Consider the following 27,907-nt stretch of genomic DNA (forward strand, 5'->3'; position numbering starts at 1 on the left):
TGAGGACTTTTTATAGTATGCTTTTACCTCAATAATTACAGCTGGAATGGGAAACCACAATGTGTTATTTGTTGTGAAGTTCTATCAGCCAAATCTATGAAGTCGAACAAACTAATATGCCATTTTGATAGCAAACATCCGAGCTTTGCTGGCAAGGATACCAACTATTATCGAAGCAAATCTGATGGACTCAAAAAAGCCAGACTTGACACTGGTAGCACGTACCACAAAGAAAATGTAGCAGCCGTTGAAGCTTCATATTTGGTGGCACTCAGAATTGCCAGAGCTATGAAAACTCACACCATTGCTTAGGATTTACTGTTGACAGTGGTCAAAGACATTGCTCGAGTTATGATCAAAGACGAATTTATTACGAAATAGAGTGCAATTTCCTCATCTAACGACACTGATCGCAGAAGAATAGATGACATTTCTGCTGATATTCTTGATCAGGGAATCCAGTAAATTAAATCTGCTCTACTTCCAATATTTAGCATCCAGCTTGATGAATCTACAGACGTTACAAACTGTTCACAGTTACTGGTTTACATGAGGTATATTAATGATGGCAACTTTAAAGATGAGTTTCTTTTTTGCAAGTCTCTTGAAACGACTACTACACATGATGTACTTGACACAGTTGGTTCATTGCTGAAAGAGCATAAGATCTCTTGGGAAAACGTTTGTGGTGTTTGCACAGATGGTGCTCCAGCTATGCTAGGATGTTGATCTGGATTTCAACGTTTGGTACTGAATGAGTCACCAAAAGTCATTGGAACTCACTGTATGATTCTTCGGTAAATATCAGCAACAAAGACGCTGCCACAAGAGTTATAAGAAGTAATGAAAAGCATCATAAGTTCCATTAATTTTGTAAAGGTGAGCACTTTAAAGAGTCAACTGTTTTCGCAACTGTGCAACGAGTTAGATGCACCGAACAATGCTCTGCTATTTCACACTGAAGTGAGATGGTTGTCAACAGGAAGTTTTAAAACGTGTTTTTGAGCTTTGTGATGAACTGACAACGTATTTTAATCAGAGAGCAAGACCGCAATTCGAAGAATTTTTCAGCAGTAAACGTGAGCTGCAGATAATAGCTTACTTGGTTGACATCTCTGCCATCTTGAATGAGTTAAATTTATCACTGCAAGGACCGAATGCAACATGCCTCAATTTGTCTGAAAAGATCGGATCATTCCAAATGAAACTTCAGCTTTGGCAAAAAAAATTGGATGAAAATAAAATGTATATGCTGCCTACCTTATTTGTTTTCATTGAGGAACATGACATTGAACCAGACAAAAGGATTACAATGATAATTTCTGTGAAAGAACACTCGCACATGCTTGCAGACAAAATTTCATCATACTTTCCAAATCTACCTGACACCCCATTTGCACTTGCCAGAAGCCCATTCAGTCAAAGTTGAAGATGTTCCTGAGACAGCACAAGAGGAGTTCACTGAACTTATTAACAGCAATGCAGCGAGAACTGATTTATCCACAAGTAAATGCCAGTTACAAAATTCTGTATCAAGTGTTTGCAGTCATATTCTGTTCTGTCTGAGACTGTGTTGTGCCTTCTTCGATTTCCAACATCTTTGTGAAACAGGGTTTTCCAGTTTGTTGATTATCAAGTCTAAATACAGAAGTAGACTTGTTGTGGAAGATGATCTTCATTGTGCTCTTGCAAAGACTGCCCAGAGAATTTCTGATCTGGTGAGAAAGAAGCAATCTCAACCTTCACACTGACGCACTGACGTTGGCTTTTTACGCATACTGTCACAAAATGTAGCAATGTAGTTTACTGTTGTTATATTAAGACTGTTATCCATGCTACACCATGCTTTAAGACAAAATTTCATTCATTTGTAATTAGAAATAAATATGTCACAATATATAATTACATATTGTTTTTGTGATTAATCACTATGCTTTAATTCTGTTCAATATGTAACAATGAAAATACATCCTGCATATCAGATATTTACATTACGATTCATAACAGTAGCAAAATTACAGTTATGAAGTAGCAACAAAAATAATTTTATGGTTGGGGGTCACAACATGAGGAACTGTATTAAAGGGTTGCGACATTAGAAAGGTTGAGAACCACTGCCCTAGACACATGTGGCTATTGAGTTCTGGAAACATGGTTGGTACAAGACAACAACTGAATTTTTAGATTATTTCATTTTAATTTTTATTTAAATTTAAATAGACAGGTGGCTCATGGACAGTTTACAGCTAGATAATTTTTAAAACTTCAAAATAAGTGAATATTCAACCCACATGTTAAATTCTAGGAGAGCAAAATTTCTTATGTTTATAAATAAAAAGCCTATAAAAATAATGCACTATCTTATGCTGGGTATGAACCACACCCTCCAAAAACAATAAAACACTCTTACAGTCTATAGTTGTTTACAGCTAGTAGCTTACATATTTACAATCCTTACTACCTACTACGAAAAGCACTGAGAATGAAAATAAAGTTTATCATTAAATACTAGAATCAATGGAGAGTGAACTAAGATCCTCCCAGCTAGGTAGAGGGCTTGGATGTCTTCCTCCCATTATAGTGCCATTTCCACAATGTTCAATATAATTTATGCTTAGTATCTGCTTTATTTTTATTATTTGAAAAACATGTTATCTCAGAACAGAAATCATCATTACCCTCTATTTCTAAACCTTGATAAAGCTTAGAGCTCATAGAAAAGACATGTAACCAACTTATTTTAAATGTTAAGTACTAAAGTCTTTTATGAACTTGGTCAGTTCCTAGCTAAAACATGACACTTGCTAATATTTTAGAGTTGTTAAGTATAGGAAACTCAAGTGATTTTTTTTTTTTTCAATTTAAAAGATTGGTAGAAGTAGGTTGGTGATATACAAATGGTACAATAAATTAATGTAATTTATATAACCCCAATAGTTTTCTTTTTGGCTATTTGTTATGCCTACCATGAATGCATGAGACAGAATCTCAATGCAGTCGTGGTTTGGTGGCTTTCCTTTAGCAAGCCCCTTCCCCCAGTACTTTCTGTCTCCCTTACCTGTAAACTCTGTCAACCCACGATCACGAATAACAGGGGCATAACATATTATTTCTTGAATTAACAAAGCAATGCCACTTTATTATTGTAGATTCTCAAATAACCCTCTTGTCTTTGTCCTAAACTTTCCATTTCTTAAGAACTATAAGTCAGGATGCTAACAATTAATCTTATTAGTTATTTAAAAGCATTTTCATTAACATATAAATCACTAATTTTTTAGATGAACCAATGCTTTTAAATGAATCAAAACATTTAAGTAGACTATAATAAAAAACAAGCATGCAGTTTTGCCCATACTTCCTAGAAGTCAGCCACAGACATACAAGATGGTTTAGCAGCTGACTACAAAAGATTAAGAGATTTAAGCATATTTAAACATACTATCCTGATCTGTTCTCCCAAAACCCTAAAAATGTTTTCATCATTAAAAATGATATCCTTCCCAGAAATATGCCTCATAAATCAAAATTCTTCCCCTTTGTAGACCTCAGGAATGCCTTTGCCTGACTACTTTTAAAATACCCTAGAAAGTACCTGAATCTAAACTGTTCTTTGAAATTTCAACACACCACACTTTTTTAATGAGGGAAGAGTTATACACTTAAAATGAGATCATCTCAAGTATTACTGATTGTTAAGGACATATCTATTTCTGAACCTATATATCAGACTTTTAATTTCATTTGCTATTTTCGCAAAGTTAAAAATGACACATCACCAATTCTAAAGGGTATATTATAGTGAAAAGTCATTCTCCCAATCCAGAGCCAAGCCACCCAGTTCCCTTTCCCAGAAGCAATAAAGGTAAAATAAAATTCTACTATAATCAAAAATTTTTGTGCAGATGGAAGCACATATATTTTCCCCACTTGAGTACTAATATTTACATATTTTATATAAGCACTGTTCTGTAACTTGCTTCAGAGTCTAGGTGTCCCCAACATCCTTTCTCCTCTCCTCCTCTGTTACTACAACCCCTAAATTTAATTACACACATATTTACATAGAATAATTACTGGGATTTCCAGCCATCTTTGCAGGTGTGGTATAGTGAATAAGTTCTGGCCAACCGGATATAAGGAAAGCACATGCTCTGCTTCAAACCCTTCTCTCCCTAGCTGGAATCACCAAGCAGAGGATAGAGTAGGGAAGCCCAAGTTCCTGGAACAGTGGTATTCCAGAGCAGGCAGAAACTGACCACCTATGAGAATTCTTTTACGAGATAAAGTGTTCTTCCAAAAATAAAAAAATAAAAGAGAGAGAGCTAACGAAATAATCATTAACAATAACAAAATGATAAAGAGAAGGGGGGAAAAATCTAGCTGTCATCCTACCTAACATTTTAGAGAAGATATAAGAATTTACACGTTACTCTACCCTATCTCCCTCACTCCAATTGTCAATTAATATATATTTTATTTATATCACAACAAAATCAGTATAAAAAATTTTAGGCATTATCAGTCTCAAACCTGGATTTCTCATCCTCTCTGGACCTATTACTTACTCTGCATTCTTTTTGTTTTTTTCTTTATTGATTTTAGAGGGAGAGAAAGTGAGAAGGAGAGAGAGCTAGAAACATCAACGACACTCAACCACTGAGCCACACCAGCTGGACTTACTCTGTATTCAGTGTATGGGCTCGATTCTAATGAACAAGGAAACTCATTCAAGAAACTAGCAAGGAACCTTAAGTACCATTACTTTCAAATAAACTGTTGAAAATGATTTGCTACTGAAAAATATTCTCACAGAACTACACTGTTGAAATCAAACTAGATAATTTAGTAATAGTAATTCAAGTGCTGGCAGCTAATATTGGAGCTCTTGATATGTACCAGTCACTATTTGAAGCAAAAAAAAATGTATACACACTTTAAACAGCTGATAATTCCCTTACTTCTCCTTTCCAGGTTTAACTGATTTGAAATAATGGGTGAAGGCAGACAAAGCTTTGAACAAAAAAAAATGTATCCACTAGACTTTTTTATGGAGATACATAAAAGATCAAGTTAATGGTATAAAACGGGCAACAGTCGAAGAGTTAAGGGCAGCTATTGAAAGGGAACGTGCACAAACACCAAACGAAATGATTCCTGGTGTTTGTTATTCCATTGTTTCCTATTAAGAGCAGTGCCTGGGCCAGAACGGACATCAGTTTGAAAAGACGTGTTAACAAAACAATGTTCGTAGATTCTATTATATTTTGAAAATAAAATATATTTTAATAACAACTGGCTTTATAATAATTCAAAGTATGTATACATTTTGGGGGTACATCCTATATGTGTTCATTTAATTCTCACAATTACTCCATGAGATAAGGAGACTCCAGGGACAGGAAAACTGAGGCATAGAAAAAATAAATCCTGTGCTCAAGGTCAAAGAGCTACTAACTAGCAGAGGCTGGATTCAAACAGTATGGCTACAGAGCCTCTGAGCAGTAAGTTGTTCAACTAGGGTCGTGCCTAGGAACCTAAAGTCATTTCCAAAAACAGAACCTCCATAAGTAGCTCTTGCTCTTACACTCCTACACACTAGCTCCTTCCACAACTCTACATACACATCAAGCAGAAATGCAACACGTAAGATCACCACTTCCTGCTCCCACCATCCCACAGAAAGATTTAGCTTCAGTTCTTCACCATGTTTTTCTCACTTTGTGTTACTGAAAATATTATTAAAAGTAATCATTGTTCAAAAAGACAGACACATCCACACCAAAACAAAAAGCAACGACAAAAAAAAACAAGTTACCATATTCAAAAGCCACCTGTGGCAGAAAAACTTGATTGCTCCTATATACAAATAATGATACACCAGTTGAGATGAAATGTGGTGTAAATCCGAAAAATGTTAAATGGTTTGTACGCTTTTAATTACATCTCCTTAGTTTACCTGCTGTTGTTATTTTCTCTCTTTGGTATATTTGCCAAAGAATGGCCAAATACAGCTGCAACAAAGCAAATTAGGATGTACTGTCTCAACTGTTTGGCTAGTTTACTACTAACTCTAAAACCTTTATGGTTGATGCATGTAGCCAAATGAACTAATGAATTCTAAATTAGCACACATGCATGTATACACTCACTGCCAACAACAAATTTTTAAAAAGCTGTTGGGTCAAAACAGCTAAGCTATTTTCCAAATAATTTTTTTCCATATCATGTTAAATGTAACATTGTGCAGATGGGGTATAATCAAGTACATTATTTATAAAGCCTCATTTAAATTAGGCACATGAATTAAGTCTTGAATAATCTTTAAAATAATGTATATTTAAAATCTGGAGGTAAGGGGTGTATGAGGTAGAATTTCAGCAGTGAGTTCTTTGAATATATAGCCCAGAGTAATCCTGCAATTTCCCGTGAAAAGCAATAAGTATTATAACCTATTTTTTACCTCATTTGCTTTCTACTCCACAGGGTATATTATTTATCTAGAAGTAGACAGAGACAATCTTACAAGCAATCATTCTCCCTGTCATTTCAGCTGTACACACTTAACTCAAAGTTCCAAAAATATACAGACAGAAAGCCATCTACAACAAAATTATGTAAACCAAACCTCCATGAAGTTGTAAAAGACTGCATGTATTATGCTTGCTATAACCTGGATGCTTGCTATAATATATGCAGTTCAAATTAATAGCTTTGGTAGCAAAGTATGCATTCATTTGCCTTCTACATATTGTTTAAATAATAAATACACAAAAAAAGAGTGAAGGAACAAGCGCCTCATTGGGGGAGAGAAGACAAATTTATGAGTATAAACTCCACTAACAATAATCTGCTTTGAAGTTGACAACTTCTAATATGTAGAAGGCACTTAGATTTATTAAATGAACAATCCTGTAACTAGAGAAACTGTAACATAATAAAGACTTCTCAAAGACAGTGCTTTAAAAAAAACTTTTTAAGTGGTCTGAATATACCCTTCCCGATCTTTATTTATGCAAATATACAAATAGGACAAATCTCTGTATGCAGTTTTACTAATAATCTTTCATTTGGTATATTATTACTGCTTACCATGTCAAAACATATAGATCTACAGAAAATTAACAACTGTACAGCATTTTACTGAACAGCTAAGTCTTTATTTGTTTCTGCTAAAGGGTATCGGTTGTTAATCACGTTTTTATTATTACTACACAATGAACATAATTTGGACAACTTATATTTAAGATCAGTTCCTCACAATCAAATGGAAAGCATACTTTAAAATTTCGATAATCCCACCAAAAAAAATTGAACCAATATAATCTTCCATCAGCAGTGTTCATTTTCAGTTTTGATTATTTTTTCCCCAATATTTATCAGCTCAGTTTATCACTTCCTTCAGGAACTATCAACCTGTTCACAGATTTAAAACAGTTTTTTTCCTAAATGATTTGTCAGGTGCTATTTGTATATAAAATATTTTTATGTATAATATTGCTACAGAATATCTCTTCCCAGTCTGCATTTGCCTATGAATTCTTAGAGAGGTTTTCATATAAAAGGTTTCTCAAAACCAACCACCACTTCCTTTATAATGTATATGTTAGGTTCAGAATTAGAAAATCCCCAACCCCTGACCTGATAAACATTCACCAATCCTTTGAGTGTAAAGAAAAAAAACCTGATTCCATTTCTCTTTCCTGTGCAATTTTTTTACTGGCCCAACATGATTCAGGATCTGTAATTCCCCCCTTTCTCGTGAACTAAAAAACAATATACATACACAGCTGTTTCTGAGATTGATATTCTACACTCAAAAGCTTTCCAACAAATGTACTAAGGATAGGCAGGTAATAGGAGTGCTGAGACAGAGCTAGGCTCAGCCTCTGAGGCTGCCAGGCAAAAAACAGCCAGGGTGCCAAGGTAGCCAGGGTGCCAGGTGTCAGAGCCCTTGCATATGTACCTTCACCAATCTTAAGCGCCTTCAGTATCTCCTGGTAATTAGTATGAACTATCACTTTTCTAAGCATGCCATAATAAAAAGGGTTGAGAAGTACTTCCACTTCAGGCAACCTGGGTGGCCACTCTGCTAAAAATAAAAAAAAAAATGTCAGCCAAAACACAGTGGCAGTGGGAATTACATACATTCTTAGTGTGAAGTTGACCTAGCAAGAAAGTTAGAAAGAATAGGCAGGGGACAACGACTTAGGCAAAGGTAGAGAGTACTGAAGCAATTTTTTGCACTGAGGACATTTGAAAGCTTATGTGAGCCTAAGTGTTGGGTTTAGAGAGACCTCATTCAGGGGACAGAACACAAAGCCTGAGGCCACCCAAGAAGGGAAGTCAAATAAGACACCCTTCCCCCATAACACTGAGACCTCAATGGAGTACACCTTCAATCTAAGTGTAAACTAAAATATAATATAATGATAAACAATTTTTTGAACTTTATTTAAAATTGGTCTTGAAAGGACAAGGAAAATTGCCCATCCCATAATGGCAATTATTGGAGAAGAAAATATCTGGAAATTCTTAACCAAAAGCCTGAATTCACTCACTTGACCTGGGAGAACATTATAAACAAACCTCAGGCAAGAATTTAAGTATACAGAGTCCTCAACTAATAGCAATACAAAGTAGAGACCAAAATCAAGCACAAACATTTCTACAGCTCCAAAAAACTAAGTTCATATTCAGAAAGTCACTAAGCATGGGGGGGGGGGGGGGGAGGCAGAGCAAAAGTGATCGATATATGGGTATACTAAAATGAATGCAATTTTAATCACAGCAAATATAAATGCAATAAATATGCTAGGTAAAAAAAGATATTGAACAGATTTTTAAAGTTGATTTATGTAATCTGTTACACACATCTAAAATATATAATATTAAAAAGACTTCAAGAAAAAAAAAGAAATACTATACAAATATAACCAAAAGAAACTTGGCACTGTACCATATACCATAAATTACAATAAAGATACAGAAATAAAGAGAACTGGTGCATGAATACAAATATTTAGCAACAGAGCTCAGAAAGACACCTTCATATGCATGGAAGCTTGTAACAAATTGAGCAAACAATATCCAAACCAAAAAATGGTGGTGAGCCAATAGGGTATTTCTAAATGAAGGGGGGAAAAAAAGGTGGAGGACATCAATAGATTCCTATTGGGTCTTTCCAAAGGATTAAAGGCCTAAATGTAACAGGCAAAATATTTAAACCATTTAGGGAAAAAAACAGCAAAATGTCTAACACCAGGTTAGAGTAGGATTTCTTTAAAAATAGATTGTTTTTAAAAATGCATGTCATGAAAAAGAAGGTTGACAGATTACTTCTACTTCATCAACATTTGGACCACACTAGTTAGTATAAAGGCAAGTCACAAACTGGGAAAATACACTGTTCATGACAAAGCATTCACATTCAGAATATATAAATCTCCTGAGAATCAAGAAAAAAAACACTCAATTAAATAACTACTGAGGAAAATCTGATTTGCCACTGAGAATTATAAACTGCAAGAATGAGCAACAAAGCAAAACACAATCAAATTTTTTGCTGATTAATAAAGATCAAGGGACACAGAGTTTCATTACCCACTCCTTAGATACTTCACAAGGGCTCAAACTTATTAAACCACTAGAAGGCAACCCTGCTTCAGCCTACCGTAAATATAAATTTTTCCAATATGACTGGAAAGGTTTTTAACTCAGGAATTGAAAGTTAAAGTGTCAAGCAAATTCAAGTATCTCCCATTATTACTGGCTCTTTTAACAATCTCACTAATTTGAACTGTAAAACCAGTTCTAAAAGAGTATTTTACAAAAAAAATCTGAATTTAAAAGGAAACTGCCTTAACACTAAAAACTCATTTAAAATATTTTCATATGAAATTTGACCATCCAAAATATCATTTAGCTTAAGTCTCTAATAAACTCTTATTCAATTTCTATGTTAAATCATCAAAACTACAAAATTGATGGTTACATGTACTCTGCAAAAAATGTCAACAAACTAGTCTCAGGAGAAACCTTAAATCTAGTTTCTACAAACAAAACACATTTAAATTACTAGAACGACATACTTCTTGACATCTCAAATTCTCCAATCTACAGTGAATTATAAGATTTAAAATTCTTAAGTCTTTGGACTTCTGCTTCTAGCCAATATGCAGTGAAATGGACCAAATTTGCTCCTGAATAAAATAACTAAAACCCAGAGAAAATGTATTAAACAAAAGTTTTCAGTCATTGGATATCAGAGAACACATGACAGTAATTCTTGTGAAAGGAAAAACAAAGGATCTGAGCCCTAAAATTATTCAAAGCTTATTACCTAGAAAGACTTTTCAGGCTGCATCACAGGTATGGAGACTTTTCTTGCCCAAATCAAAGCAAGCTGGAATAACGTTGGACAATATCTTTATAGTTACTAAAAGGAAAATAAAGTTGTCAACCTCAAAGTCTATATTCGGCAAAAATACCTTTCAAAAAAAGGTGAATACACTTTTTCAGATTGCAAAAGCTGAAAGCATTCAATACCAGCAAGCCTACAGTCGAAGAAACATTACAAAAAAATTCTCAGGCAAAAGAAAATTATACCAAATGAAAATCTACATGCAGAACACAAAAGATCACCAGAAATGGTAGCTGCACAAGTTATCTTTAAAAGATTTTTCTTGCCATGGCTGGTTTTGCTCAATGGTTAGAGCATCAGCTCACCAAAGGTTCACAGGTTCGATTCCTGATCGCGTACCTGGGTTATAGGTTCGATCCCCTGCCCCATTTGGGGTCATACAGGAGGCAATCAATAGATATGTCTCGTTCACATTGATGTATCTGTCTTTCTGTCTCTTTCTCCTCACCCCTCCCTCCCATTCTATCAAAAAAAAAAAAAATCAATGGAAAACAACCTCAGGTGATGAGTAACAAAAAAATATATATACTCTTCTTACTTTTTAAATATCTCCTTAAAGCACAACTGACCCCAAAAATCTAAGATAACCAAGACAAAAACAAAAATCCTATAATAAGCAAGTTTGGTGAGATCACAGGATACAAGATCAACATACAAAAAAATACATTGTATTTCTATGCACTAACAATGAATGATTGGAAACAAAAATTTTTAAATATTTGATAGCTCCAAAAACATAAACTAGATATAATTCTAACAGTATATGTAGCAGAAGCCATATTCTAAAAACCACAAAACAATGATGAAAAATTCAAAGACCTTGGCAGAGAAATACCATGTTCATAAATTGGTAAACTCAACAGCATTAAGATGAGAACTTCCTTCAATTAATTTATAAATGTAATGCAATTTCAATTTTAATAGATACAGATGAGCTGACTATAAAATTTATGTGTAAAGGTAAAGAAACTAGCATAACCAAAACAATTTTGGAAAAGAAAGTTGGAGGACTCACGTGACCCAATTTTAAGCCTTACTAGGAAACTACAAAAATCAATTAAAACCATGAGGTATTACTACATGCCTATTTGAATTTTTCCAGCTTTATTGAGATGTTATTGACATATAACACTGTGTAAATTAAAGATGTGCAACATGATTTTATACACACACACATATATATATAAATAATAAGCACAATAAGGTTAGGGTAGCACATCCATCCCCTCACAAAGATATTACCTTTTTTTTTTTTTTTTTTTTTTTTTAATCCTCACCCGAGGACATTTTTCCATTTTTTGTTCAGATAAGAGTGGGAGGAAGAGAGAGAAACATCGATGTGAAAGGAACACATCGAGTGGTTGCCACCCGCATAACCCAACCAGGGCCGGGGACAAACTGCAACCGAGATACGTGCCCTTAGCGGGAACCGAACCTGGGTCTCTTTGGACCGCAGGCCAACACTCTAAACGCTGAGCAAAACCAGCCAGGGCTATATTACCATTTTTTAATATGGTGAGAACACTTAAGATTTACTCTCTAAGCACCTTTCAAGTATACAATACATTGTTAACTATAATTACATTAGATTCCCCAGAACTTATACATCTTATAAATGGAAATTTGTACCTAATGACCAACCTCTGCCCTGGCAAATACCAATATACTCTCTCCTTCTGAGAAAGTAGATTGGACTTTATATTACACATATACTAAGATCATACAGTATCTATCTTTCTGTGACTGGTTTATTTCACTTAGCATTATGTCCTCAAGGTTCGTGATATACTAAAATGTGACAATACTAAGCGTTAAATAAGGATGTAGAACAACTGAAACTCTCATACAGTGCTGGTGAGAATGCAAAATGATAAGTCGCTCTGGAACACAATTTGACAATTAAGTACGAAGTTAAATGTACATTTATCACATGACCCAGTAATCCCATTCCAAAGTATTCAACCTAGAGAAGTAAAAACTTATGCTCACACTAAAACCTGCACTAAATTTTTGTAGGAGCTTTACTTATAATTAATGAGAACAGGAAACAATCCAAATACTCTTCATCAGGTAAATGAATAAACTGAGGTACATCTATACAATGGAATTCTATTTAGCAATATTAAGAGAATGAACAAGTGATATATAGCATGGATGAATCTCAAAGGTAAATGCCGATTAAAGAAGCCAGTCTAAAAAGACCACAGTGTATACATTTGTCAAAAGTCAAACACTGAAAACAGGTAAAATTAACTATATATGTAAAGTGTACCTTTATAAAGTTTAATTTTTAAAAAAGATTGCAATGTTTAATAAAAACAATAAAATGCATTGTAGGGTTTATAACATATATAGAAGTAAAATGTCTCACAATACCAAAAAAGAACAGGATGAGAGAATGGTAGTCTATACTACAAGGTCCATACTAGGCATGAGATGGTATAATGTAATTTGAAGGTAGACTAGGATAACTTAAAGTTAAAATTAAAAGACCAGCTGATCACTAGAAGGAGAGTGGACTGAAGGGGAGTCTCCGGGCCCACATGATTGACTGGGGAATGTTCATGTGCAATGAACAAATTATGAAATAAAAAGAAAAACTGCTGAAGAGAAAAGAGATGGCGGCAAAGTGAATGGAAACTACACAGACCGTCTCCCAGGACCAAACTAGAATTACAACTAAAATAAAGACAAATCATCAGGGAAAACCAACTGAAGAGCACCTTAAAGAGAGACGGTACAACCAGGGAGAGAAAGAGGATGCCAAATCGAGCCTGGTAGGAACTGCAGAGGCACCTGGGGGTGGGCTGAAAGCACATGAACAGCAACAAGGGCTATATTAGAATGTGTGCTTCCCGCTGAGAAAGCAGGGCGTTTTGAAAAGCACCAAATGAGCTACAGCCACTCACCTTGGGCTCCTGCAGAGGGAGGGCGGGTGGACTGCACTGGAACTCTGTGGAGAGAGTCTGGGGCCCCTGGCTCAGGAGAGAGCTGGACGGGAGGACACAGGGAGTCTTGTACTGAATCACTCCCTACCAGGACAGTAGCCACCTTACTCAGAGTCCCATCCCAGAGCCCAGGAGAGAAGGACCAGCCCTTTCCACAGGAATTCAACACCACCAGGCCAAGCCACAGAAATGCAGACTGAGGCTAAGCAAGTACCCCACCCATTTGAAATCCTCTGCAGCTGAGGGATTTTTCATTCAGCTGAGGGCTACAAATCCAGGCTCATCAAGTAACTAAGACTAATACCCTCTAGGCAAAAAACTGGCAAATAAATGAACCCTTCCTTCTACCCAGGAAAGAAAAAGTTGACAGTGCCCTCACACTCATCCAAACCCAATAGAGGGAGCCACAACCAGCAGAACACTTAACAACCACAGGGAAAATGTGGCAGGTTCCAAATGTGGTTAGGTTCCACTAAGACAGCCAAAATGCTGAAACAAAGAAACAAATCCCAAGTGAAAGAACAAGATAATCTGAAAGGAGAATAAATGAATGAAATGGAATTGAGCAAGATATGACAGGGAGAGCTCAGAGTAATAATCATGACGAAGTTCAACAGAATGCGTAAAGATATAGAAGCACTGAAAACAAACCAATTGCAAATTAAGAATGACATACCAAAAATAAAGAAGACATTGGAAGGAATGACCAGCAGAGCAAAGGAAGCTGAGAACCCGATTGGTGAATTAGAAGACAGTGTAGAAAAAAACTCACCAAAAAGAAAAAACAATTAAAAACCAAGAAGACAGCCCTGGCAGGTTTGGCTCAGCAGTTGGAGCGTCAACCCTCAGATCACAGTCCCAGGTTCAGTTCCCACTAAGGTCACGTACCTTGGATGCAGTTTATATCTGGCCCCGGTTGGGGTCATGTGGATGGCAACCAGTCACTGTGTTTCTCTCACATAGAAGATTCTCTCTCTCCCTTCCTCCCTCTCTCCCTCCCACCCTATCTGAAGATAAATACAAAACTGTCCTCCAGGTGAGGAAAAACAGAAAACAAAAAACAGGAAGACAACTTAAGAAAACTGTGGTACCAAACCAGCACTCCAAGAAATATCGAAAGAACTACAATAATAAGCAGAAGAAATAGGAAAAGAAACATAATGATAATAAACAAAAATGGCAATAAGTTATATAAATAATAACCTTAAAGGTAAATGAATTAAATGCTCTGATCAAGACACAGAGTAGGTGAATGGATAAGAAAGCATGACTCATATATATCTTGTTTACAAAAGACCCACCTCACAACAAAAAGACTCACATAGGTTGAAAGTGAAGGGATGGAAAAATTTTTTCCAAGCAAATGTAAAGGAAAAATAATGCTGGGATAGCAATAATCATATCCGATAAAATAGACTTCAAAACAAAGGCCATAACTAGATACAAAGAAGGCCACTACATAATATTGAAAGGATCTATCCAACAAGAGGATATAATCTGGATAAACATATATGCACTTAACATAGTAGCACCAAAATACATTTAAAAAGTTCTGGAGGACTTGAAAGGAGAAATCAAATGCAATACAATCTTAACAGGGGACTTCAACACCCTGCTGACATCATTGGATAAATCATCTAAATAAAAAGTTAACAAGGAAACAGATTCTAAATGATGCACTAGATCAAATAGATTTCATGGATATATACAGAACATTACACCCCAAAACGGCAGAATTCACATTCTTCTCAAGGACACATGGGATATTCTCAAGTATCGATCACATGTTAGGACACAAACTAAGCCCCTACAACTTCAAGAAGACTGAAATCATATCAAGCATCTTTTCAGATCACAATGGCATGAACCTAGAAGTCAATTACAACAAAAACACTCTAAAGCATTCTAGCACATGGAGGCTAAGGAGCATGTTATTAAACAACGAATGGGTTACAAAGGAGATCAAGGAAGAAATTAAAAACTTCTTAGAAACCAATGAAAATGAATACAAAACAACACAAAATATATGGGACACAGTGAAAGCAGTCCTGTGGGGAAAATTGGACAGCGACATGCAAAATAATGAAGCTACACCAACAACTTACACAATACACAAGAATAAGCTCAAAATGGATAAAAGACTTAAATGTGATTCATGAATCCATAAAAATCACAGAAGAAAATGTAGGCAAAAAAATTTCAGGCATCACAAGCAGCAGCATTTTCACTGATACAATGCCTAAGGCAACAGAAACAAACAAAAAAATTAATAAAGGGAACTACATCAAACTAAAAAGCTTCTACACAGCAAAAGAGACAAGCATCAAAATGGAAAGGGAACTCACTATATGGGAGAGCATAACTGCCAACGATACATCAGATACATCTAAAATATATAAAGTACTCATACAACTCAACAAAAGGAAGACAAAGAACCCAATAAAAAAAATGGGCAGAGGATCTAAATAGACACCTTTCAAATCAGGACATACAAATAGTCAAGAGATATTTAAACATATGCTCATCATTACTATCAGAGAGATGCAAATTAAAACAACTATGAGGTATCATCTCATACCTGCCAGAGTGGCTGCCATCAACAAATCATCAAACAAGTGCTTGCGAGGGTGTGGAGAAAAGGGGACTATAGTACACTGCTGGTGGAAATGCAGACTGGTGCAGCCTCTATGGAAAATAATACAGTGTTTCCTCAAAAAATTAAAAATTGATCTGCCATTTGACCCAATGATCCCACTTCTAGGAATATATCTAAGAAGCCTGAAAAACCAAGCAGAAAGAATGTATGTACCCCTGTGTTCATAGCAGCAGTATTTATAATTGCTATGATCTGCAAACAGCCCAAGTGTCCATCAATAGATGAGTGATAAAAAAGCAGTGGTACATATACACAATGGAGAACTATGCAGCTGTAAGAAAGATCTCTTTTCCTTTGAGATGACATGGAGGGACCTGGAAAGTATTATCCTAAGCGAAACACGCCAAGCAGAGAAAGAGAAATATCAATCACATGATCTCACTTATTTGTAGAATATAATGAACAAAACAAGCTGATGAACAAAATAGACCCAGAGACATAGAAGTAGGGTACAGTCTGACAAACCTCAGAAGAGGGAGATGTAGGAGGGTGGGGGGGATAAACCACAGAACTTATATGCATGTATGAGTAACCAATGGACATAGACAACAACACTAGGGGGAGGAGGGTGTCAATGGGGGATAAGGGAGAAACATCTGTAACATAAATAAATTCTTTAATAAAAAAAATTCAGGAAATTACTAGAACTGATAAGTATAATATTCAAGGTCAACATACAAAGGCAACTATATTCCCATATGCCAGCTATGAAGAATTAAAAATGAATAACTTTTTTCTTTATTGATTTTAGAGAGGGAGGAAGGGAGACAGAAACATTGATGAGAGAGAACATCGACTGGCCGCCTCCTGCATGCACCCACTGAAGATTGGGCCCACAACCTGGGCATGTGCCCTGAGCAGGAACTGAACTGGCAACCTCTTGGTGCATGGGTTGACTCAACCACTAAGCCACACCGGCCAGACAAAATTGAATAATTTTTAATACCATTTACAACAGCACCAAAAAATGAAGTACTTAGGTAAAAATATAACAAAATATGTGTAGGACCTTTGTTGAGAAAATAGTCATAACACTGATGAAAGAAATCAAAAAATATCTATATAATCAGAGAGATATAACATGTTCACAAAATAGAAATTATTAATATATCAATTCTCCCTAATTTGATATTTAGATAGATACAAGGCAGTCGCCTTAAATCCCAGCAAAATTTTTTGTGTATACTGAAAAAGTGATCTCAAAGTTATATGGAAATGGAACAGAAGGCAAACATGGTCAAGATGGCGACGTGGGTAAAAGCAGTACTTGACTCCTCCCACAACCACATCAAAATTACAGCTACAGAACAACCATCATTCAGAACACCTGAAATCAAGCTGAATGGAAGTGCTACAACTATAAAATTAAAGAAGTCACACTGAGACTGGTAGATGGGGCAGAGGCATGGAATGGCTGGTCCCATACTCACAAGCAGCAGATAAAAATCAGAAGGGATACCTCAGCTGTGAAGGTCCTCCCTGAGGAGTGAGGGGTCCCCGTCCAACACCAAGCACCCCAGCTCAGGATTCCAGTGCCAGGAACAGCAGTCCCCTTTACTTCTGGCTATAAAAACCAACTGGAACTGAAGTTGAGAGAGGCTGAGGTTTCTAGAGCCCCAGGCAGTTCCTCTTTTCTTAATCCTCACCCGAGGGTATTTTTCCATTTATCTTCCCATAGAGTGAGAGGGAGAATAAGGGAGAGAAAGGGAGAGAGAGAAAGAAACATGGATGCAAGAGAGACACATCGACTGGTTGCCTACTGCATGACTCCAACCAGGGACAAACCGCAACCAAGGTACATGCCCTTGGCCAGAATCAAACCCGTGACTCACTGGTCTTCAGGCTGATGCTCTACTGCTGCGCCAAACTGGCCAGGGCCCAGGCAGCTCCTCTTAAAGAACCTGAGTTTATACTTACTCAGATTGGCACCCTCCAGGTTCCAGCATGCAGGAGGCAGCTTAAAAGGCAATAGAGACATACAGAGAAGCACTGTGTTGTTTGGCATCAGGGCAAGCACTGGAGAGGCAGCTTTCTCCCAGAAAGACATGATGTCGGAGGCAGCTTTTCCTTTGGTCAGCCCTCCCCCACCGGACAGGCAGACCAGTGCCATATCTGGGACTCCAGCAACTTGGCTCTCACTGTTTGCTCTTCCCCACCAACTTTCAGACCCATGCGAATTGTATCCGGTGGCTTTACCATAGGAATGGCCTCTCTTGGCTCCAGTTCCAAATTTTCCTAAATTCTCTCAAAAAAAGCAGCATTTGGCCTCAGCAAGTCCCATACCTGTAAGTGGCCCCAGGCCCAGTACTAGGAGCAGCAAGCCTTGGTTCACAAGTAGGCTTTGCCTGGGAACCTCCAAGCCCAGCAGAAGAAGCAGCCATCAGCAGATCGCTTTGTCACTTATGCATGGTGGCCCTGGGTAGAACACAGGAAGTGACTGACCTTGACCCAAAGCCAGCACACCCAGTGGGCAGCTTCAGACCACGGTGAAGTACTACCACCCAACCACCTCCAAAAGCGACACACTCAAGGAGCAGACTCAGTGAGTACCAGAGCCCTACTGAAATAAGTCTTGCTCTGTGTAGTGGGCCCATGCACAGCTGACCCTCCAAGGTAGTCAGAGGTCAGTGGGCACTTCCAGTCAGTCCTTGCAGCTGATCTGCAGGAGTAAATCCCTCCCACTGACATGCCAACAGCAATCAAGACTCAATTATAACAGAAGTGTTTACAGTCCATATGAGGGATGCACCCCAAGGGTCCAGCTAGGGTTATCAAGGAGGCTGTGCCACTGGACCCTGCAGGACACGTACGAAGCCTAGGAAACATAGCAACTCTACCTACTACATAGAAACAAACAGAGGGACGCAGTCAAAATGAGGAGACAAAGAAACATGTCCCAAATGAAAGAACAGAACGAAACTCCAGGAAAAGAACTAAACGAAATGGCGATAAGCAATCTCACAGATGCAGAGTTCAAAACACTGGTTATAAATAAGGATGCTCAGTGAACTTAGTGAGGACCTCAAGAGCATAATAAAGGGCTAGTCAGAAATAAAGGATGCACTAACTAAAACAAAGGGAATCAATAGTAGAGGAGGTGAAACCAAGAAGCAATACATTGATTTGGAATATAAGGAAGCAAAAAACACCCAATCAGAACAGCAGAAAGAAAAAAGATTCCAAAAAAATGAGGCTAGTGTAAGGAGCCTCCGGGACACCTTCAAGAATACCAACATTAGCATCTTTGGGGTGCCAGAAGGAGAAGAGAGAGAGCAGGAAATTGAAAACCTATTTGAAAAAATGACAGAAAACTTCCCTAACTTGGTGAAGGCAACAAGACACACAAGTGTAGGAAGCTGAGGGCGTCCCAAACAAGATGAACCCAAAGAGGCCCACACCAAGACGCATCATCATCAAAATGCAAAAGGTTAAAGACAAAGAGAGAATCTGAAAATCAGCAAGAGAAAAGCAGTTAGTTACCTACAAGGGAGCTCCCATAAGACTGTCAGGTGATTTCTCAAAAGAAACTTTGCAGGCCAGAAGAAAGTGGAAAGAAATATTCAAAGTGATGAAAAGAAAGGACCTACAACCAAGATTACTCTATCCTGAAAAGCTATCATTTAAAATCAATGGACATATAAAGAATTTCTCACACACAAAAAAAAAAGCTAGAGGAGTTCATCACAAACAAACCAATATTATATAAAATGTTGAAGGCTCTTCTTGAAGAAAAAGAAGATAAAAGAATCTGAACAATAAATACATATCTATCAACAATTGAATCTACAAACAAAATAAAGAAGCGAAAGAGAAACAGCCTCTTAGATACAGAGAACATTTTGATCATTGCCAGATGGAAGTGGGGTTGGGGGATGCATGAAAAAGGTGAAGGGATTAAGAACAAATTGGAAAAAAAACTGTTTAGTCCAGCTGGTGTGGCTCAGTGGTTGAGCATAGACCCATGCACCAAGAGGCTGGCAGTTCATTTTCCGGATCAGGGCATATGCTCAGGTTGTATGCCCAATTGCCAGTAGGGGGCATGCAGGAGGTGGCCAAACAATGTTCTCTCTCATCAATGTTTCTATCTCTCTCCCTCTCCTTTCCTCTCTTCCTAAAATCAATAAAGAAAAATTATTTTTAAAAAAATAAGTACAAATCGGTTGTTACACTGAGGAAAAAGGGAAGGGGGCATGGTGGGCAGGAAGAGATAAACCAAAGAACTGGTATGCATATCTGCATAACCAATTAACACAGACAACAGTGTGGGAAAGGCAGAAGGGAGGCAGGGAGGAGGGGATAAAAAGACAAAAAGGGAGGGGCATCTATAATACATTCAACAATTAAGATACATTTTTTAAAAAAGAGCCTGGCTGGGCACTGCCTGTGTGGCTCAATAGTTGAGCATCAACCCATGCACCAAGAGTTCGCCGGTTCGATTCCCAGTCAGGGCACATGCCCAGGTTGTGGGCCCAATCCCCAGTGCGGGGAAGGGGAGATGCAGGAGGCGGCCAATGGATGTTTCTATCTCTCGGTCCATCTCCCTTCCTTTCTCTCTAACATCAATAAAAAAATTTAAAAATAAGTGCCTGGCTTGTGTGGCTTAGTGGTAGACCATCGACCCATGCACCAAGAGGTCGCCAGTTCAATTCTCAGTCAGGGCACATGCCCAGGTTGTGGGCCCGATCCCCAGATTGGGGGAGGGGGTTGCAGGAGGAGGCCAATCTATATTCTCCCTTATCGATGTTTCTATCTCTCTCTACCTCTCTCTCTAAAATTACTCAATTTCAAGGCAATATAGTAAGCTACAATAATCAAGACAGAGTGGTACTGAGGAAAGGACAAACATATCAATGGAACAAAATAAGGAACACAGAAAGAGATTCATACTAATAGAGTAAACTGTTTTCAACACAGAACAAAGGCAAATCAATAGGAAAAGTATCATCTTTTCAACAAATGATAGAAAAATTAGAAGCCATATGCAAAACAACAAAACCTCAACACATACTTCATGAGGTAAAATAAATATACTTTCAACATGTGAACACAACAGACTCACATGCAGAGAAGCAAATGATCTCAAAAGGAAGGTAAGAGATGCAAAAAGAATGACAAGCAAAGAAAATGTTGAACACATGGGTGCCAACTTTAACAATATTTTGTGTTGAAAACATATAAGGAATGAATATACACAACAATGGTAGAGTAAAGAAGGGGAGGAGAGAAATGGCTAGAATCCTGCACTGCCCAAGAAAAGGAAAGATGTACCAATTAGAATGTAGTAACTCAAAAATGCATGCTGTAATCCTAAGGCAGCCATTTTCTAAGTATGCTTCCTGGACAACTGGGAGTCTCCTAAATCCTTTCAGAAAATCTGCTAAATCAAAATTATTTTCATTATAATACTAAGACATTCTTTCTCTTTTTAACTACGTTGACATTTATACTGATGATGCAAAAGTAACAGTGGCTAGAGAATTTGCTGCCACCTTAGGAGGAGTCAAGACAGAGGTACCAAACTGAACTAGAAACCATCCTATTCTTCACCACCCAGCACTTGTAGTTTTTTTTTTTTTTTAATGTCAGTTTTATTAAGTAGTAAAAATCACTTTAGAAAATGTCAAACCTTGAGTACACATTGCTTTTTATAATCTGAGATAAAATGGAAACTTCATTTGAAGCATTTTTGCTTCACAATGAATTATGAAGGCTGCACTGTGGGTAAGTATGCATGGGATTGTTTAAGTTGTAAACTGAACTAGCCTTTTTCCATGAACACCATTTTTACCCAGAAGAATAACTGACAAACTATGTTTATTAAAATTTAGGTATGCGGAAGATATTTTCTCAAACACTAATGAAACAAGCTTACCATTTCAAACAGAAATCAGAATACTGAAAAACATATACACCTCCACTATGAGCTTAAAGCTTCCCCAAATTTAAAAGTTATACTAATGAGATGGTAGTATTAAATAATGTAATTTTTTTGACATTATATAATAGAGTGTAGTGGCATTCTAGTAGTGCTCTCCCACTGTACCTTCCTTCGTGCTCACCCAAACCGCCCCAAACCAAAATGTTACCATTATGTGTCTTCAATCCATTAAAAATCTCTTCCCTATTATCCAGGGTTTACAACATCATTTTAATTATCTACAAAACCTGAAAAAAAATCTTACAATGCCATACCCTCACCTTGAAAGAAAAGAAAAAAGTCAGTGCATTATCAACTCACTGACACTCCCAAAGCCTATGGCAGTATCAGTAAACCATGTAAGGTTATGACGACAACATATAACAATCATTTATGGTGTATTCTAAGTAATATGCTACTATGAGTAAAAGATCAACAAAACCCTTTTTCCTCTATGAACGAATCCGACCTTGTGGTTAATTAGTTCTTTTATTTCTAAAACTGGTAAAAGTGGAATGTAAGTCCTATTACTAGCAACATGGATTATGGTTTTTAAAAATTACACGATTGACAAGATAAATCTAGAGTGAAAGAACTGCAAATGAACTATAAATATTTAGTAGGATGCCACAGCTTTGGGTTTTCCTGTGTATAGGCACTCTTTTTAACTGGGCATGTCCCTATAGAGACTGCAGGGAGGTATATCTATAAAAGTTACAACAGATATTAGTTCCTACTTGGAATGAGTGAGAGGGGGAATGAACGTGGGAAGAGGGGTGGGGGAATGGGGAAGTGGGTGAAAGGCTGGCTGATGTGGGCGCGCGCGTGTGTGTGCGTGTGTGTGTACATTCTAAATGTATCCTAAACCAGGTGTGGTAGGCTAAACAAAAGATGACTTTACGTAGCAAAAGATGTGATTAAATTAGGAATCTTGAAAGGAAGTGTTTGACATGGATCATCTATCTAGGTGGGTCCTAAATGCCTTAACATGTATCCTTTCATGAGAGGGGCAGGAATGAGGGTTTTCAGAGAGACACAGAGATGTTAAGACCAGCCACCAGAAACTGCAAAGGAGAAACAGATTATCTACTACAGCCCCCCCAGAGAGGAAGTACTGATTGCCTTGCCCAGCCGTGCCTCACTGTGTTTTCAGGCTTCTGACCCTCCAGAACTGTGAGAGAGAACACATTTCTGTTGTTTTAAACCACCCATTTGTGTCACAGCAGCCACAGAAAACTAATGCGTCAAAGGAATCCCTGCACCCACCTGAGCTGTCACTTGGTGGGCCAAAAGCTAACCAATCCCCACAGACAAGGAATGCCTGTTACTGCTCTGCTGGTATGATGTTTCCTGGCAACATCATTCTATGTCAATCTGACACCAAATGTGACCTAATTAGGTCTTACTTGTCTAAATGACTTTTGAACATGCAGTTACTAATGATATTTATAGTGCCAAAGTATCCACATCCAAATGTTTTATCCTTTTTAATGCAATCAGAGCTAAATGCAGTGAATAGAGAAGTGTGGACCCTGGAACCTGGGTGGACAGCTTTTAAATTTTAGTTTTGCACTGTGTGGCCTTAAGCAAGGCAATTAATCTAATTTCTGTGCTCTGTAAAATAGGAATCTTTTATAGCAATTACCTCATAGGATTACTGTAAGGATTAAATGAGTTAATACCACAATTTAAGATTTCAAGCTAAAATTAGAATTTTGGAAAATATGTATCCACCACCACTGTGAACTTTATAAATAATAATTTGCATCTTTGTTACAACCCACTTGTTTCATTAAGATTTTAAAGTTAATTACTGTTTTGCTGTACATCACATTCTGTTTATAATTGTGGTTATATATCTTTCTCTTCCCTAATGTTTTATATTTATGCTCCCCTTTTTGCCCTAACCCTAAACTTTACTAGAGGTACATGTATCTTGCTCTTTCTAAAACCAACTGCTGAATTCTTCATGAACACGTTTTAAATGCTATACTATAGATCACTTAGAGTGTTTATGTGTATGTGACGTTAAATATATAACATCATTGCCTCTTGCATGCCATCATGTTTTATAAAATGAAAGAGCTTTTGAGGATTGTACACAGTCCCAGAAAAGGCCAGGTAAGTATTATGTATATTACAATGAAGGGGGGGTTAGGGGGAAAAACTACTTGCCTATACAGAAATAATAGAAAATTCAAGGCCTTCCATAATATACTGCCAACAACCATCTTTACCAAATGCATGCTTCCCTGTTAACAGTTCCCTACACATATCACTTTTTCTTAGCTCAGTGCACTGTGATAAAGATTCTCTACTTGAAGCAAATTCTACTCTGGTTCTCCTGAGCTGTTTTTCAACTAGGCTTCAATATCTGAACTTCTGTGTTTGTCCTGTATTGTTCAACATTAACAAGAATCCTGCTAAATTGGTTTAGCCAGAATTCCCCTGCTCTGTCATTCCCCAGGTGATGTCTGATTACCTGGGCCTGCCTTTGGCACCTGACTCCCACCATGATTCTTAGCTATAAATTCCCTTTTGCACATGTTGTATTCAAAGTTAAATAAAATCTCTCCCCAACACTGCAGTAATCCCTATATCTATCTCAATAGTCCCCCTGGAATAAAGTCTGCCTTACCATCTTTAACAAGCATCATAAATACTTTTTTCCTAAACATCTGGTTTATAAGACTTACTATGCCAAAATGATTCTTTTTTCCTGACTCAGATGCATAGGACCTATTCTCTTCTAGAATGCTATCATATACAAAATCAGTTGCTCCATGTCATGCCCTCTCGCAAACATGTATGCCTCTGTCACCTCTCTCTCTGGCTGGGAACTAATTCTTATGTATATATCTATCCCCAAGTCACCTGGTAGGGCTTTCATTATTCAAAGACATCAGAGATTCCAGTAACTGGCTTATGTTGTCTAATAGAAAATGCACCAAACAGACATATGTAAGAATAGGAAGAAACTGATTTCTTTTCTATAAAGGTAACATTAAATAATAAAAAGCTTGAGCCAACATGCATTTCCCATATCTGAGAGACACGTTTTCAGACAGACCAAGGCTATCACCAGTTCGCTTAACACCAGGGATAGAGACAATCCTTAAAGTTGTGGAAAGAAGAATGGAAAGTTTTAAAATATCAGACTGCATACAAAATGGTTCATCCCAAATGAAGAAAGAAAGCTAGAAGACAAAGAAACAATAATATCAAAATTCAAGAAAAATTATTTCCAACACAATATATTCTATATGAGAGCAGCTCTCAATCAAGCTCTCAAGCACAGAGGAAAAGAAGGCATCCAAATAACAGAACTCCAATATAAAGAGCCACTTCTCCCTAACACGATGGAAAATCAAATAATAAAAGAGGAGAGGAGAGCACCATGAAAGATTTAGGTGAAGAAATTATCCAGAACTAAAAGATTACATAATGTATTTGAAGAATAGGAAAAAGTATTCAGAAGCACTTTACAGTTGTTTGAAAGAATTAGTAATAGGTATCTATAGCAAACTTAATAAAAGTTATTAAAATTTAATAAAATGACATACATTATAATATACTGCTTGGCTTACCACCAGAAATACCAATAATAAGGTAAACATTCTTTATTAACTTAACTCAAGGCTCTTGCACTGGAAAGACATAGGAGAGAAGGAGATGATAAAAAATCAACTTTATCTTCCACTCCAGAAAGTAAACAGAATGTGAATGGGAGACAGGGGGAGGGAATGATACAAAAACAGCAGTATACACATATTATTTAGAAACACATAGGTAAATAACCAAAATAAGAGCTAAACATTGAAGGTGGTACGTCAAAGGAACAGTGGAGGACTGCAATGTTCCATTATATGCCTTACAGAGCAACTTGAATTTTTTTATTTTAACTGTGTGCCTGTGTTCTCTTATTTAAAAAAAAAGAAAAGAAAGAAAACCAATACATAGATAAGACATATGAATATGGTGCTTAAAAATAACCACAATTAAATGGGGGGGGGACCCCTATGGGACTAAATAAGTAGGTATGTTTTGCTGAATAAATTCCCTAAGTGAATGTACTGTCTTACATTTCTACCAGCAGTATATGAGAGTTCTAATTCTTCCTTATCTTTGCCATTTGGTATAATCACTTTAAAAAGATTTTTTAATTGATTTTCAGAGAGAGAGAAAGGGAGCGGGAGAAAGAAACATCAATGTGAGAGCTAAACATCGACAGGCTGCCTCCTGCAAGCCCCCTGACCGGGGATCAAGCCTGCAACCAGGGCATGTGCCCTGACCAGGAATAAAAGTGGCTACCTTTTTGGTGCATGGAACGATGCTCAACCAATGAAGCCACACTGGTCAGGGCGGTATGATCACTTTTTAATTTTAGACATTCTAATGTGTATGTAGTAGTATCTCATCTTCATATGCATGAACTGCTTTTATTTAATGTCAACAATAGTTATCTGGTGGTGGTTTGTGGGCATTTTATATTTTCTTCTTTATACTTAAGGATGGAAAAAAGAGGAAACTAAGAAAGGGAGAAGGTAGATAAAGAAAATTCAACAAGCTTCAAGTGCACTTCTCAATAAGAAAATATTATGAAATACTTATTCTTTTCTTTAGATACTATACCTTCAAAGACATATTACTGTTTTGTAGAAATGTTTGCGAGATTTTTCTTCTCTGAAAGGAGATGGGGGGGAGAAGGCAGGGGAGGAGAATTGTCCTTGTTTTAAATTATTCTGTTCTGGAATTTGCAACAGCAGTTCATCACTGACAGATGTATATGCCTGAGTGTCTCATCTACATTCTCTCATTTAAACATCACAATCACCCTAATAAGATAGTACAGTTTTTAGTATCCTTGTATTTGAAGAAAGTGAGTCAGTCACTGAGAGATTAAGTAATTTGCCTGAGGTCACATAGCAGGAAAAAAACAGGCTGAACTCTATAATGTACCTCAGAATAACTTCTAGTAAGATAACAAGTATGTTGCTGATCAGTTTCAGACTGCAACCCACAACCTAATGGAAACCAATTAAGTAGGTGAAGAATTAATGAAATAAGTACCAGAATGGATCTTAAGTTATAAGGATAAACAACATTTCATAAAATTTTTATTTATATGACTGTGAACGTACATTGAATTACAATGTAAAACCCATTACGGTGGATCAAGGTAAAAACATCTTTTAAAAATACTGTTTTATTATTTTTCAGTAACCACTGTTAAACTCCATAAGCACCTGTATCCTCATATTTTGCTCCTAAAGTACACTTAACAGCCAGAAGTTTAGGAATCTCAGAGATACAAATTGTCTCTGAAGTCTCAAGTTCTAACTCTAATATTCATGTAAATTTCAGATTTTTTCCATAAGTTATTTTAATACAAAAGCAACTAACTGCCTAACCCCCAAATTCGAAGTAAAACTAACATACCTGCAAGATATTTAAGTTTGATCAGCATCTATCTCCTCTCCAACCACTCTCCGCAAACAACAAATACAGTCAACCAGTTTGATCACGGCTAGAAATGGCACATTACTTGGTTCACCTCCATCTCCAGAAATGCAGTAATTTCTATCTTACATTAATAAAAAAACTTTACAGATTTATTGATATATAATAAACCGCACATACTTAAATTAGAAATGCAATAAATTTTAAATTAAAAAGCTCTATCTTTCCATTGTACGGTGATATCGATTGTTTCTCCAAACTTCAATGTATTCTATTCACAAAAAGTTCCTGGCTCCAGCTGAGATTAAAATTATAAAACCTTCTTTGTCAAAATTTGAAAATGGGAGTGGAGTGAATGGAAGCTACACAAACTGTCTCCCAGGACCAAACGGAAAATTACAACTAAAATAAAGACAAATCATCGGGAAAAAGAGAAACAAAAGCAGCTGGAGAAGACCTACATAACCAGGGACAGAATACAGACACTAAATCGAGCCTGGTAG

At 36.9% G+C, this 27,907-nt stretch overlaps 1 protein-coding gene and 1 long non-coding RNA gene across 19 annotated transcripts in view; both read right to left on the reverse strand.

Moving 5' to 3' along the window:
- The window catches only part of KDM6A (lysine demethylase 6A), a 270,740-nt gene that overhangs the window by 191,695 nt on the left and 51,138 nt on the right, over nt 1-27,907 (reverse strand). Inside the window, exon 1 of one of the 18 annotated variants that reach the window (XM_036270308.1) lies at nt 28-73. The exons of the other annotated variants lie outside the window; for them this stretch is intronic. The gene's annotated coding sequence lies outside the window, so the exon portion shown is untranslated. Of the gene's footprint in view, nt 1-27; nt 74-27,907 lie in introns of those variants that run through there. 18 annotated transcript variants of the gene reach the window in all.
- Nucleotides 1,680-27,764, reverse strand: LOC118635631. The gene is made up of 3 exons (XR_004960543.1): nt 27,384-27,764; nt 10,343-10,438; nt 1,680-1,715 (listed from the first exon to the last, which is right to left on the reverse strand). It is a non-coding gene; the product is annotated as an uncharacterized LOC118635631 (long non-coding RNA).

The sequence above is a fragment of the Molossus molossus genome, unplaced genomic scaffold, assembly GCF_014108415.1.
Source record: "Molossus molossus isolate mMolMol1 unplaced genomic scaffold, mMolMol1.p scaffold_m16_p_2, whole genome shotgun sequence".
NCBI lineage: Eukaryota > Metazoa > Chordata > Mammalia > Chiroptera > Molossidae > Molossus > Molossus molossus.